Source organism: Palaemon carinicauda, chromosome 16 (genome assembly GCF_036898095.1).
Source record: "Palaemon carinicauda isolate YSFRI2023 chromosome 16, ASM3689809v2, whole genome shotgun sequence".
Taxonomy (NCBI): Eukaryota; Metazoa; Arthropoda; class Malacostraca; order Decapoda; family Palaemonidae; genus Palaemon; species Palaemon carinicauda.
The window spans coordinates 55,112,870-55,128,000 of record NC_090740.1 but is presented as its reverse complement, the minus strand read 5'-3'; the positions used below and the strand labels follow the sequence as shown (position 1 = coordinate 55,128,000).

Below are 15,131 nucleotides of genomic sequence, written 5' to 3'. Positions count from 1 at the left end.
CAGGGCTGGGGATGTATATATAAAAATTAAAACTGTTGAAATTAACATTCCTTCCGTTGGCTCCGGGGAGACAACTGAGTTAGACCGGGGGGTCATAACATGCCTACCGGGGTAGGGGAGTCGGGAGGGGAGGGGAGGGGGGATTCTATGAACCCCCACCAGCCACAAGAACCCAACCGAACCGTGACAATGCAATAACAAAACAAACAAAAGAAGGTTCTTCTGTGATTCAAACTGATAAAAAGCCTACGCGGTAGTAGGTAACTAAATCATGTACATTACATAACGAGGGAATCACACTGAAGAAGACCTAACACGCAACCCGTAATCTTCCCGGTCGCCCGAGGGCCAGTCAGAGCGGCCGAGGAGAGCACGGCTACGACAAAGCATGGAAAACGAGTGTACTCGGCTAAGACCCCAACAGCTGTTCTCGGCTTAACTCTAAGGGAGGGAGTCATGAAGTTTCCCCAAGGGGGGATGAGGGGGGGTCGATCGTACTCGACCAAAACAAACATCTGATCTCCGAAGTCTCGAGGAGACATGAGGTATCCCGGGAGAGGGATGAAGATATGGGAGGGGGAAACATGAGGTATCCCGGGAGAGGGATAAGGGCATGGGGGGGGGGATGCTCCACAAGAGGGGAACTAGTGAGAACAAGCCAAGGGAGGGGTACGAGGTGGGCATGTGGGTCCGCGAGCGGACAGGAGTACCAACCTACCAAAACAAATCCATGCGATACCAACACAAACAAATGATCATAACTAACTGGTAAAATAATCGGAACAAAATCATATAACTAGGTTTTTGGGCTCAAGCCATGTCGTCCTGATGGAAGTTCCTAAAGGGTAGCTTCCTTGGGTATATATAACTACGGCGATTTTCCCAGAGAATTTACCTTAAGGTACCCAGAATTCTAACTCCTGGAGCGAATATCCCTAATAAAAGAACCAGGGATATCACGAAATATCAGAGGACGTATTCTTGACACGCCACATAGCAATCTGCACCCCGAACAGAGTTAACACTTCGAAGGGGTCAATTGGCAAGAAAACGAAAACGAGAAAGAAAGGAGAGCCGCTCGCAAGGTATCTCTCCTCTCCGTTTCGTAAGCGTGCATTGCGCCGCTCACGGCGCCATCTGTATTCCCTTTTGCGTAGCTCAACAACTCGGTGTTTTTTCCCTGTGTTTCTCGCAATTCTTGGATTTTTTCAACTCATAATGCTTTCTCCAACTTCTTCTGCTTCTGATAAGTTGAGTATTATTTCTTTTATGTATAAATGTAAGCTCTTGGTAATTTTAAAAGTGATTTGATAGTGATATCGTTGTTACAAGAGCTGTTGCCTGCTGGAGGCGTCCTGGACGCTGTCGCTCGCTAGGTATGAGTTATTTAGTTAGCCAGAGCGACGTTCCAGGCTGTTTCGCTTTAATAATTTTAGCTGTTTAGCGTTACATAGGATTTCTTTATATGATGCTTTTAGTATTTTTGTTTTGGCGAAGGATTTGCCGATTCTGGCTTACGCTAGACCTTGTAGCCTAGTCGTTTGGCCCTAGTACTTTCCTGCATGATATTCAGATTTCCGAGAGTTTTAAAATTTTATTGAAGCTTTAGGCAGTTTTATACAATTAAGATTATGTTGATTTTCTTCCAAGATAGTATACGAGTGAGTTTCGGTGATTTAGGTAATCGATTCTCTTTGCGCCTAGGCTAGTTGTCTATGGGGCCTTAGTATACTTTCTCACACTCCCCGGTTGCTCTCTTCTCTTCGGAGAAGGTGTGGAATCCCTTTCCCTCAGTTTAAGCCTTGGGCTTAACCCTAATGGTTTATCTGAATTGACTTTAGATACAACTATATTAGGGTGTTTCTGTTCCTTCCTGTTTCCAGTAAGTCTGGCTTCAGGGAGGGGGCAGGACATCAGAGTTCTTAGTCTGAGTCTGTTTATGTCTAGCTTGTGGTTGAGATTCCCTTGCTAGACTGACAACAGACATAGGAGGCTTAGCCTCCTTAGTTCACTTTCGAAGGTTTCTGTACGAGATGATTCCTTCTTCTTGTGATCTAGCAGACTAGTCCAGTGTTGTTGTTCTCGGTGTGGAGGATAAGATCCTCTTTTCTGTGAATAACAACGCCTTCCTTGCTTTGGTTCCGTGGGAGTTGGCAAGTATTGCTGGCCTCCCTCCTCGGATCTCCCCTAGGCTAAGATGAGTTTTCTTGGCTGCGGGTAATTCATTACTAGAGCAAGGTTGGCAGGACCCTCTTCTCCCTTTCCCCCTCTTTCCTTTGTAATGGCCTAGCCATTGCATTCCTGTCCGTCATTCTACATCTGTACCTAGCATAGGTTAGGATGTGGGGTTGACTCAGTCCCTTGCCGGCCGGCAGTGCGTGCCGGCTGGCAAGGGTCTTCTACTTCGAGTGCTGCCCGGACCTCCCTTGGTCTCTCATCCATGTTTGTCTGTAGAGCCAGATGGCATTGGTCAGGAAGCCTGAAGTTATATTCTCCCCTTCCTTATGTGCACTCTTTCGGGTTGCCGGGTTATGAGGTAGTACAGTCTCTTATCCCGGCATCCATTCTGTTTTTCTTCTAGTGTTGTACCCTAGCCCGGCTGCCGGCCTGAGTGCAGGCAGCCGGGCAGTCTGAGTTCTCTGGTTCTTTTGCTGCCGGCCGGCATTGGTTGTATACCTTTGCCGGCCGGCTATATATCACACCATTGTCTGCTGGCCGCTACGATTAGTGGCCGGCAGCCAGGTGTGGTTGTTGTTTAGCTGCCGGCCGGCAGTCACTGCCGGCCGGCACATGCATTTGAACCAGCGTTCTTCCGCCTTATAGTTTATAAGTAGTATACTTTGGAACTAGTTAAGGTGTGTGCACATTACCTTCTATACTGTAGCCAGTATTTTTCAGTATAGTATATACTGTAGGGAGAAAACTATAGTATAGTGTTTGTTACAACACTAAGTTTTTCTAACACTTTTGTGTTATCTTGCACAGCCCTTTGGTGTAACCTTACAGATAAAGAAAGTGAGTTCTTTCTTGTCTACTATCAAGCATTTTAAAATCACCTTTTTGGGTGTGAGCTACACCTGTTTCCTCTGGAAATTATGCATTGGTTGCTCTAGTATAGATTAACCATACGATTTTATTATCTGGAAGGTTGCAGCAATTGACTGTGCGGGAAATACAAGTGTATGTCTTTCCTTTCTGGTTTAGTTATGCTAAGCTATGTATATCCAGTGATACGTAGTTCACTTGATACTCATGGAATTTTCTTCTCTTTACAGGAGGACCATCCGAAGTGTGGAAGCGTTTTCTGCAACGTCCGCAGCAAGAACTTCTGCGGACATGATTTGTGTAGGAGGCACGCAGCATGCGCAGTCTCCAAAGGTGATCTCCGGTATTGGGACCCGCAGGTATGTACCGTGTGCACAAACCTGATTACTGAGGCTTTTGATTCCCCTAAGACGGCGGAGTCAAGGGACGCAGCAAGGGAGAAGCTTCGTACCTGGGTAAGGGGCTTTCAGAAGAACACTTCCGGGCCCTATCTTCCAAGTGAGAAGATGAGGGTTTACCTTTTCCCCAGGGCGTCAGCTGAGGCAGTGATTCCCCAGCCTCAAGTGGAGATACCAGTGGTTCAGATCCCTGTGGATGCTGAAGTCGCGGACGCCCTGCAGGACATCCAATTGGACGATAGGATGTCGGAGGTGTCCGAGCGTCTGGAAGATGACCTTCTGGCAGAAGACCAGGATGAAGAGCAGGCTCCAGACAATGAAGAGGAAGAGGTCGACGAGGTGTCGGCTACTCCGGTTCAGGCCCCTGAACCTATTCCCTCAACATCCTCCTCTCTCCCAGAAGAGCTGGGAAAGACCCTTTCCTCCATCGTTGGAATGATCCAACAGATGCAGAGGGAGAATAATGAGAAGGCGGCTGCAATGGAGCTGGAGATGCGGAGACTTGCAGCATCACGTGGGCCCCAGAAGAAGCTCAGCGTGAAAGACCTTCCCTTGTGCTCAGATGTTAACCCTTGGAAGTATGCTGAGCACATGCCTATGACGACGGGAAAAATCGTCATTTCGGAGAAGTTGGGCTCAGTCCCCCTTGAGGAGGTGAAATTCTGGCCCAGCAAGGAGTCGTATCCGGACTGTTATGTCCGTCTAAGGAAGGAACCAGCCTCAAAGGAAGAAACAGAGCCGAAGGAGGTCATAGTTTTGGTCCACGCTAAGGCTCAAGCTTTACTGTCAAGCTCGATGAAAGAGAGGGGCTTCACAAACTTAAAGGTACCTGCTTTGAGTAAGAAGCACCCTTCCTTTGTGTCCTCTCCTTCTAGAGCCTTCCCCTTTATGCAGAAAGGGTTTACGGCTGTGCTGAAAGCAGTCGAGGCAGGTAAGTCATGCCCCTTCTTGGAGGAGTGTAAACCTTTGTCTTTGGCCCTACCCATGGACCACAAGGACTGGAAGGACGTCCATCTTACCTTCTCAGTCGGGAAGTTGGAGGCTGATATTGCCGGATGTCAGTTCGGTGAGAACCTCCCCAAGCTGTCTTGACTTTCTTTTGCGAAGGGAGCTTGAGACAAAAGAAAGACTGGCTGCCTCAATGTCTCATCAAACGACTCTGGAGACAATGGCAAGTGACCCCAAGGTCCATGAGATGTTCATGGTAGTGGCTAAGACACACTTAGTCACAGTGCCGAAGGACCTTTACAGCTTCATCAAAGCCAGGAGGGCTTGTAGGGAGTTCGTGTTCGCCTCGGCTGCGGTGAGGCACGAGCCAAGGAAGCTAATCTCCTCCAGCATTTGGGGCAAAGACCTCTTCCCTAGTGAAGCGGTCAAGGAGGTTGTAGATAAGGCCGCCAGGGAGAATAGAAATCTTCTCCAGAAGTGGGGCCTATCTCTCAAGAGAAAGTCTTCCCCGGATGAGGGTCCCCAACCAAAGAGGAAGACTAAGAAGACTAGGCTACCCTCTTGGCCAGCCAAGCCATTCAGACAGCAGCAGCAACAGCAATTTCCTATACCTACAGTGCCCCAGATGGTGGCACAAACCCCGACCACGTACCAGTGGGTACCCCAAGCCGTGTCGACGCAGTCTCCGGCATTTAACCCAGCGTTCGAAGGGCAGTCAACTACCTTTCGAGCGAAGCCTAGAGGAACAGCCAGAGGCTCGTCTAGACGCCCCTCAAGGGGGAGGGGATTCAGGGGTGGTTGCGGTCAGGGAGGCAAGGCCTCAGGGCAACAGCAGTCAAAGTGAGATGATACCGGTAGGAGGGAGACTTCAGAATTTTCGGGATCGGTGGACCTTCAATCCCTGGGCCCACAGCCTACTCAAGAATGGACTGGCTTGGAGCTGGTACAGCACTCCACCCCCGTGCCCTCAATTTTTCCAACACTCCACCCCCGTTCTGGAGGAGTACATTCAAGAACTGTTGGAGAAAAGAGTAATCCGAAGGGTGAAGTCCATCAAATTACAAGGGAGGCTGTTTTGTGTTCCCAAGAAGGACTCAGAAAAACTCAGAGTCATTCTGGACTTGTCGCCACTCAACAACTTCATAGTGAACTGCAAGTTCAAGATGCTAACACTGCAACACATAAGGACCTTACTGCCCAAGAGGACATTTACCGTCTCCATAGATTTGTCAGACGCCTATTGGCACGTTCCAATCAATCGCCAACTCTCCCCCTACCTAGGGTTCAAGCTACATCAAAGACTCTACGCCTTCAGAGCCATGCCATTCGGGCTAAACATAGCCCCAAGGATCTTCACGAAGCTTGCGAGCGTAGCTCTCAAACAATTATGCCTAAAGGGAATCCAGGTGGTAGCCTACCTGGACGACTGGCTGGTGTAGACGGCATCCAAGACAGAATGTTTGCAAGCTTCCCTACAGGTGATCCAGTTCCTAGAGTATCTAGGCTTCAAGATCAACAGAAAAAAGTCTTGACTTTCTCCATCTCAAAAGTTCCAGTGGTTGGGAATCCACTGGGACCTAGTGTCACACCAACTCTCCATCCCGGCGAAGAAGAGGAAGGAGATAGCTGGTTCTGTCAAGAGACTTCTGGATTCCAAAAGGATATCAAGATGCGAACAGGAGAGTGTGTTGGGTTCTCTCCAGTTTGCTTCAGTAACAGACCCAGTGCTAAGAGCACAGCTAAAGGATGCAACCGGAGTTTGGAGAAGTTATGCATCAAACGCGCGAAGAGATCTGATAAGACCAGTTCCGCTTCGTCTACGTACGCTTCTCAGGCCTTGGTCCCAAGTCCGGCAACTAAAGAAGTCGGTCCTCTTCAGCTACCTCCCCCCTCGTTGACTATTCACGCAGACGCCTCGAAGGAGGGGTGGGGAGGTCATTCTCATCGGTAGAAGGCCCAAGGGACTTGGTCCAATCTATTCAAGACATTTCACATAAACTTTCTGGAAGCTATGGCAGTACTCCTTACCTTGAAGAAAGTCTCCCCTCGTCGCTTGATCCATATAAGGTTGGTGTTGGACAGCGAGGTGATTGTGAGATGCTTGAATTGACAAGGATTGAGGTCACCACCACTCAACCAGGTGATGTTGGCCATCTTTCGACTTGCGGAAAAGAAGAAGTGGTACCTGTCGGCAGTTCACCTTCAAGGAGTCCACAATGTGACAGCGGACGCTCTATCCAGGTTCACACCGATAGAGTCGGAATGGTCCCTAGACGCAGGATCATTCTCCTTCATTTTGAGTCAAGTCCCAGAACTGCAGATAGACCTCTTTGCGACGAAAGACAACAAGAAGTTACCCCTTTACGTGTCCCCGTACGAGGATCCCTTGGCGGAAGCAGTGGACGCGATGTCCCTCGACTGGAACAGATGGTCCAGGATTTACCTGTTTCCTCCTCACAACCTTCTGTTGAGGGTCCTCAACAAACTGAGATCTTTCAAGGGAGTAGCGGCAATAGTGGCTCACAAGTGGCCGAACAGCGTGTTGTTCCCTCTGGCATTGGAACTACGGCTGAAGTGTCTACCGTTACCAGATCCAGTTCTGACCCAGCGAGTTCAGAAGTCGACTGTCTGCGCTTCATCACAGAAAACCCAGAACCTGCAGCTCATGATTTTCTCTCCCTAGCGGTAAGAAAACGTTTCGGGATTTCGAAAGCCAGCATAGACTTCCTAGAGGAATATAAGTGCAAATCTACTAGAAGGCAATATGAGTCATCTTGGAGGAAATGGGTGGCCTTTGTCAAGGCGAAGAATCCGCAAAAGATCTCGACGGACTTCTGCTTCTCTTTCTTCATCCACCTCCATGGTCAAGGGTTGGCAGCCAACACAATATCAACGTGTAAATCTGCTTTGACAAGACCCATTTTATATGCCTTCCAGGTCGACCTCGCTAACGATATTTTTAATAAAATTACGAAAGCCTGTGCTAGGCTCAGACCATCAGCACCTCCAAAGCCCATTTCATGGTCTTTAGATAAAGTTCTTCATTTCGCTTCGCTGTTGAACAATGAGGAGTGTGCTTTAAAGGATTTGACCCAAAAAGTTATTTTCCTATTTGCACTCGCGTCGGGGCCTAGGGTTAGTGAAATTGTAGCCCTCTCGAGAGAGGAGGGTCGTGTTCAGTTCTTGGATGGGGGAGAACTGAACCTGTTTCCGGATCCTACGTTTCTCGCCAAGAACGAGTTACCCACCAACAGGTGGGGTCCCTGGAGAATCTGCCCTCTGAAAGAAGATGCATCTCTATGTCCAGTGGAATGCCTAGAGGTCTATCTTCGTAGAACTTCAGACTTCAGGGGTGGTCAACTATTCAGGGGAGAAACATCAGGCTCAAATTTATCACTGAAACAACTTAGGGCGAAAATCACCTATTTTATTCGCAGAGCGGATCCAGACAGTACACCCGCAGGTCACGATCCGAGGAAAGTTGCCTCATCCTTAAATTTCTTTAATTGTATGGATTTTGAACATCTTCGTTCATACACTGGCTGGAAGTCTTCCAGAGTGTTCTTTCGTCACTATGCGAAGTAAGTGGAGCAACTAAAGAGGTCTGTGGTAGCAGTGGGTTGTGTCGTTAACCCTGCTGTTTAACTCTGCGAGGAACAGTGGATTTAATTGGGACGATTAATTCCGGGGTGAGTGTGTAGTTACGAACTGTTCTACAAACTAAGTGTGAGGGCACTGGGTTGCCCACATTGACTGTTCCACTTTCAAAGGTGAACCTAGCATAAGTTAAGTGCAGACATGTGTGCCGAGCGTTTCCAGCGCTAATGTAACTGATTAGTAATACAGACTTTTATAATTTTGATACCTCGGTATGTTAAAAGTGGTGCTAATGTTTTTCTTTCAGATAAACAAGTTTCTGTTTACTATTATGCTTATGCTTATTTGTTGGTTATCCTCCTCTTATATTTATATAATGGTTGCTTAACCTGTTTTATTTATTGTTTGTCAATAAACTAGTTCTTGGGAACCTTGCATCTCCTTCACCTGTGTCAATTTATTTGATATAATTTTGCATTACGTTATATGTATATTTATCTGGGATAATTCTAATAGATTGTTCCTTTATGCAAGCATTCTTTGCATTGGTTTATGCTTTCCCTTGGCGGGAGAACTCCATGCCCTGAGGGGACGGTGGCGGATGTGCAAGTTTTCCGCCTACTCGGATATAAACCTTTGTCCAATCCGGTATTGAACGGAGAACTGGTCGATATTTCATATTTACTCAGTGGTTCTTTACAAACTATGCTTTACATGATATAGGGTGAGACCACTATATTGGCTTGTCTGTTATTCATACATAGGTATATGTACTCTTCGAGACTTTTCCAGAGTCTAGTAGGACTCTTCCCTGTAGGGGGCAGGAAGCACTAACATGGTCTATGGTTAGTTGAAAGGATTTATGACGGTAACATCTTGGGTCTCTAGGTCTAGTTGGCCGGGAAATACCTTCGGGGAGTACAGCACGTTTTGAGAATCCACATACAGTAATGCTCTGGTATACTTCCATCAGGATGACATGGCTTGAGCCCAAAAAATGGAAAATCTATTTTTGGGTGAGATGGCCATGTCGTCCTGATGGACCCGCCCTTCCCTTTCTTTTAAAGGGCTGTAGGTCCCCTCCCTCCATACAGTATCTGTAGCACCTCGTGTATCGCTACACGGAATACAGATGGCGCCGTGAGCGGCGCAATGCACTCTTACGAAACGGGAGAGGAGAGATACCTTGCGAGCGGCTCTCCTTTTCTTTCTCGTTTTCGTTTTCTTGCCAATTGACCCCTTCGAAGTGTTAACTCTGTTCGGGGTGCAGATTGCTATGTGGCGTGTCAAGAATACGTCCTCTGATATTTCGCGATATCCCTGGTTCTTTTATTAGGGATATTCGCTCCAGGAGTTAGAATTCTGGGTACCTTAAGGTAAATTCTCTGGGAATATCGCCGTAGTTATATATACCCAAGGAAGCTACCCTTTAGGAACTTCCATCAGGACGACATGGCCATCTCACCCAAAAATAGATTTTTTCGCTTCGCTCAAAATTCCCCCCCAGATGCTGAAGCCTTGATGAGGATGGGGCTTAGGGATTAGCAGCTGGGCTCTAATGAACAGTGGGAACTACTTCCCATTGGACCTCGGTGCCCAGCTGTCGATTCAACTAAATCAGTCAGCACTTTCTCTTTTACTTTTGATTATTTCTTTTTTTCTCCCATCTCTTCCTTTTGGGCTCGATATTGTTGACGACTTTGGCATGTTCGATTTTACTTTGGATGCTGCTTTGTATTTGGCAGAGTGTGGGATGGACTGCATTCCATCTCAACCTGTGCCAATTTAGACGCCATCACCCTCTGGCAGACCCCATTGGGTGCAGACCAAGTCTGTTAAGAGTCGGGCTCCAGTGATCCGGTCTTAAGTCACCCATATTTGCGGGTAATGGGTGACGCCAGGCATTGGAGTCGACGGTGGGAGGGGCTAACTACCCCCACTGACCAGTGTACGCCCACCTTAAGAGAGGCAGCCCCTCTCTAATAGAGGACTGGTCCCCGCTGAAGCCTCTTCTCGTGTTGGGCCACATGGGATAGGAGGACTGACATCCTCCGATAAGAGGTGGATAACCCGGCTTGCTTTTTCAAAAAAACCCAACACCTCTGTTGACGACCTGGAAAATACAAACATGGACCTCGGTACAGACAGCTCCAACTCGGGTTCTAACATTGTAACGTTAGAACCTTATTCACGTCATGTGAATAATAAAACGCTAGAGAAGAAGAGAGAGAGAGTGAAAAATGATGACAGTACAGAAAGATATAGAAAAGTAGAAGTATTACCTGGTCACTATGAAGTAGTGAATTATGAAAAATTTTTTATCTTGGAATTTGAAAACGGAAGAAATGAGCGTATAAATGTTTTTAAAGCTAATAGAGAAATAGTTACTTTATGTGGAGGGCAGCCAAAAATTTTACCCCAGGGAAATGGAAGTCTCTTGATAGAGACACTGTCCCCATTACAAGGTGAAAGGTACAACATTGAATGGTCATAGCGTAAAATGCGTTTCACACCCTACTTTCAACCAGAGTAGAGGTGTGATATATGCTCCAGAATTGTTGGATATAGAGGAGAAAGAAATAGAGGATGAACTGAAAAGTCAAGGAGTAGTTAAAGTAGTCAGAATGAGAAAGAGAGTTGGAGAACAACGTATCCCTCTTGCTACTCTGATTATAACATTTGATCAATGCCGATTACCAAATGTTATAAAAGCTGGATGGCTATCTTTGAAGGTAAAACCATATATCCCGTCACCATTGCGATGTTATCATTGCCAAATGTATGGCCATTTAAGCCAGAAATGTAAAGAAAAACTAAACAATAAGCCAGCTGTTTGTGCCAACTGTGGAAAAAGTAGTCATGGAGTATGCATAGAAAACCCTAATTGCATACATTGTGGGGAAGCACACCCAGCTACATCTAAAAGCTGTGTAAAGTTTATTTTTGAAAAAGAAATCCAGGCCATTAGGACCATGGAAAGGGTTACTTTTAAAGAGGCTCGTAAAAGAGCTCTTGAAAAGCAAATAAGACCAGGGCAACCTTTTTCAATGGTTCTGAAGAAAAACTTGTCAAACCATACAGACGAAAATTATATTTCTACTTCTAAGATAAAGAAACAAATGAAAGTAGTTAAAGAGGTTGAAAGTCCCATCGAAAATCTATATCCAGAAATTGTGGAAAAATCAAAACAGATACTTAAAGATTCAAAAATTATTCAAAAGCCAACTACTCCGATTTTAAACAATAGTACAAACCTCTCACAGGCCGTTTCCTTGCCTGATCTGATGGAGGTTGCACTCGAAACCAATTTACCTGGTGAACCCGTAGTGGGGAAGGTGCAAAAACCTGACAGATCACAACTTTTAATCGAAAAAGAGAGAGACCTCCCTCCCTCTCTCCTCCTACCATAAGAAACATTAAAGTCACGACTTCCAATAAATATGATATCTTGTCTGCTGATGTTTCTGAACAACTAGAAGGTAAATTGAACCAATCAGAAATTCAAGTTGAGGTCCACCATCCTCCTCAACAATTAGATCAAAAGGACACAAAGAAAAAGAGAAACACAAAACCCACTATATCAAGATCCTCTCTAGAGTTACCTCCGGGAAACATTGTTAGATCAAATAGTGCCATTGGGAAGACTTCATCTAAGGTGTCTTCCAAAAAATAAAACATAGTTTTTTCCTCCATTCTGCAATGGAATTGCCAGGGTTTAAGGGCGAAATATGAACAACTTAAGCTCCTCATACGTGAGCACTCCCCTATAACAGTATGTCTACAAGAAAGCAAGCTCGATGCTAATACTCCTTGTCCTCGAGAGTATGTTAGCTATAGGACACCATATGATCAACGAGCAGGGAGCCATGGGGGAAGTCTTATATACATTCGTCGAGATGTTCCCCAAATATCTTTGTCTATCTGTACCCCTCTGCAGGCAGTGGCTGTACAGATTGATATAGGGAGAAAATACACAATCTGTTCTCTTTACTTGCCTCCAAATGATAACATCTCATATGATAATATAGTAGAGGTGATTAAACAACTCCCACAACCCTTTCTCTTACTAGGAGACCTTAATAGTAGACATCCTTTATGGGGTGATGTTTTAGCAAATGCAAGGGGTAATATTATATCGTCAATTTTGGAGAATGAAGATGTCGGACTCCTCAATACAGGAGAGCCCACACATTTTCATGTACAGACAGGTACCTTGTCCTGCACTGACCTATCAGTTGCAAGCTCTAACTGTCTTCTCGATTTTAATTGGAGAACATTAGATGATTGGCATACTAGTGATCATGCACCAATCATTATAAACACCAACAATGGTCCACCTTTACAAAGATCACCTCGATGGAATCTTGATAAGGCGGACTGGAATAGATTTCGGGAGTTAAGTGAAATTGAAGGAAATGCAGAACAGTTTGAAAGTGTTGATGATGCCATAGACTTACTTAATGGAACTCTTCACACAGCAGGAGTGAATTCCATTACCAAAACAACTGGGATATTCAGACGACGACCAGTCCCCTGGTGGTCGTCAGAACTAACTGCCCTGCACAGAGCCACAAGAAAGTCTTTAACTCGATTGCGCATGCACCGTAATGAGGAGAATTTAGTCATATACAAGAAATGTAGAGCACAGTTCCGCCGTGCCATGAAAGAAGCTAGGCGCTAGTCTTGGATGTCCTTTGTTTCCTCCATTAACAGTAGAACACCAACATCATCTGTGTGGAGGAAAGTAAAAAAGATAGCAGGAAAATTCACCCCAAACCCACCACCAGTGTTAAAGATAAATGGCCAGTATATGACTGGAGCAACCGAAGTTAGCAATGCCCTGGCTGACCATTTCTCAAATGTATCATGCAAGTGTCAAGCACCTCCTGGTCACCAGTATAGGAGCAATGAAGAAAAGAAAGTTTTAAACTTCGCAACAAGAAAGCAAGAGTCATACAATTTTCCTTTTACTGAAAGAGAATTTGATTCTGCTCTTGCTACTTGTAACGATACAGCCCCTGGACCCGATGGAATTCCATATGCAATGATTAAACATGTACCTTTTAATACAAAGTTATTTATTTTAAGCATTTTTAATAGAATATGGCATGATCATAGTTATCCAAGTGTTTGGGAACTAGCCATTATTTTAGCCTTTTTAAAACCCGGTAAGGACAAGTTTTTAGCAGCAAACTACCGACCTATTGCATTGACATCTTGTTTATGTAAAATCATGGAGAAGATGGTCAATGCAAGACTGATTTGGTACCTTGAAAAGAAGAATATTTTATCACCCATTCAATGTGGATTCAGGAAAATGCACTCAACGACTGAGTCCTCCATTTGTGAAGCCTTTGCTTCCAAACAGCACCCTGTGACAGTTTTTTTTTTATCTTGAAAAGGCATATGATACCACATGGAGATACGGTATACTTAAAAGAATCCATGAGTGCTGATTGAGAGGTGAGCTACCACTATTCATCCAGTCATTTCTTTCACATAGAGTTTTCCAAGTGAGAGTTGGGGAAGCTCTATCACAGAGTAAATGCCAGGAAGAAGGAGTTCCTCAGGGGAGTGTGCTGAATGTAACCCTTTTTGCACTAGCAATTAATGGGATATCCTCAGTCATTCCCCGGGATGTTCTTGCAACATTATTTGTGGATGATCTCTCCATATCATTTGCTGGAGCCAGAATGGCAATGGTTGAGAGAAAAATCCAACTCTCTATTGATAAAATTATCCATTGGGCCGATATGAATGGATTTAAGTTCTCAACAAGTAAAACTACAATTGTCCATTTCTGTCGTATCCGGGGAGTACATCCAGACCCGGATATATACATCAAAGGTCAACGGATCCCATGTGCAAGTGAAGCAAAATTTTTAGGGTTGATATTTGATTGTAGGCTTACATGGGTTTCTCACTTAAAAACATTAAAAGCTAAATGTGTTGAAGCTATGAATCTTTTAAAAGTCTTGTCCCATACATCATGGGGGGCAGACCGCAATACAATTTTAAAATTATACAAGGCCTTGATATTTTCCAAAATTAGTTATGGATGCGAAATATACTCCTCAGCAACCCCAAGGTGGTTAAAAATACTAGATTCAATACATCATGCTAGCATTAGATTATCCACAGGAGCCTTTAGAACCTCCCCTATCACAAGTCTCCTTGTTGATGCTGGGGAGTTGCCTCTGGACCTTTACCAAATGTCCTCTATTATTCGGTATTGGTTTAGATTGCAAAGACTCCCCAATTCTTCAGCCTTTCAAACTGCAAGCCTTGTAAGGCACTCAACCTACTTTGAGTTGCACCCAAAATCTCCTCAACCTTTTGGGTTTCGGGTTAACCAATTATTAAACAATCTGGATATAATTAGAAATAAGGTGCTTCCATTCAAGGTATCATCAACGCCTCCATGGAAATTACCTGACATATCTTTTTGTAGATACTTTATTGGAGTTAAGAAGAATTTGACTGACTTAGAATCCAGGTCTCTTTTTATGGAACATGTTGAAGAACATAGAGGATCGACTTTTATATATACTGATGGCTCCAAATCTGATGCTGGCGTTGGATTTGGAGTACATAGTAATGATTTTAATTGTAGAGGTGCACTTCCTCTAACAGCTTCCATATTTACTGCCGAACTGTATGGCATATTAACCGCTATTGAGAAAATAGCTTTGGAAAAGGAGGGTAATTTTACAATTTTTAGTGATGCAAGGAGTGTTCTTCAAGCTTTAGAAGTTTTTAATTCTAGTAACCCTCTAGTTTTAAAGATTTTAGAATGGCTTTTTATTATTGGACGGAAAGGTATAACTGTTCGATTTTGTTGGGTTCCAGCACATGTAGGTGTGTCTGGGAATGAGAAGGCAGATTTACTGGCGAAGAATGCGGCATCCGAGTTGCTACCAAGGAGGTATCCCATTCCATGTAACGATTTCCTATCTTACATCAAGAAATTGGTATGTGATAAATGGCAACAGCACTGGGATAGTCAAGATGGCAATAAAATGAGGGAAGTAACAAATATCATATCACCTTGGAGGTATAACATGATTCCCCGAAAATGGGAGACGACTCTTTGTCGTCTCCGTATTGGTCACACACGGTTGACACACGAGTTTCTGCTGAAGG

The 15,131-nt window shown here is 44.9% G+C and overlaps 1 protein-coding gene across 3 annotated transcripts in view; it reads left to right on the top strand.

Annotated features, from left to right (window-relative positions):
* Nucleotides 1-15,131, top strand: part of LOC137655738 (dehydrogenase/reductase SDR family member 11-like) — a 584,611-nt gene that overhangs the window by 238,325 nt on the left and 331,155 nt on the right. The gene's annotated exons all lie outside the window — the stretch shown is intronic.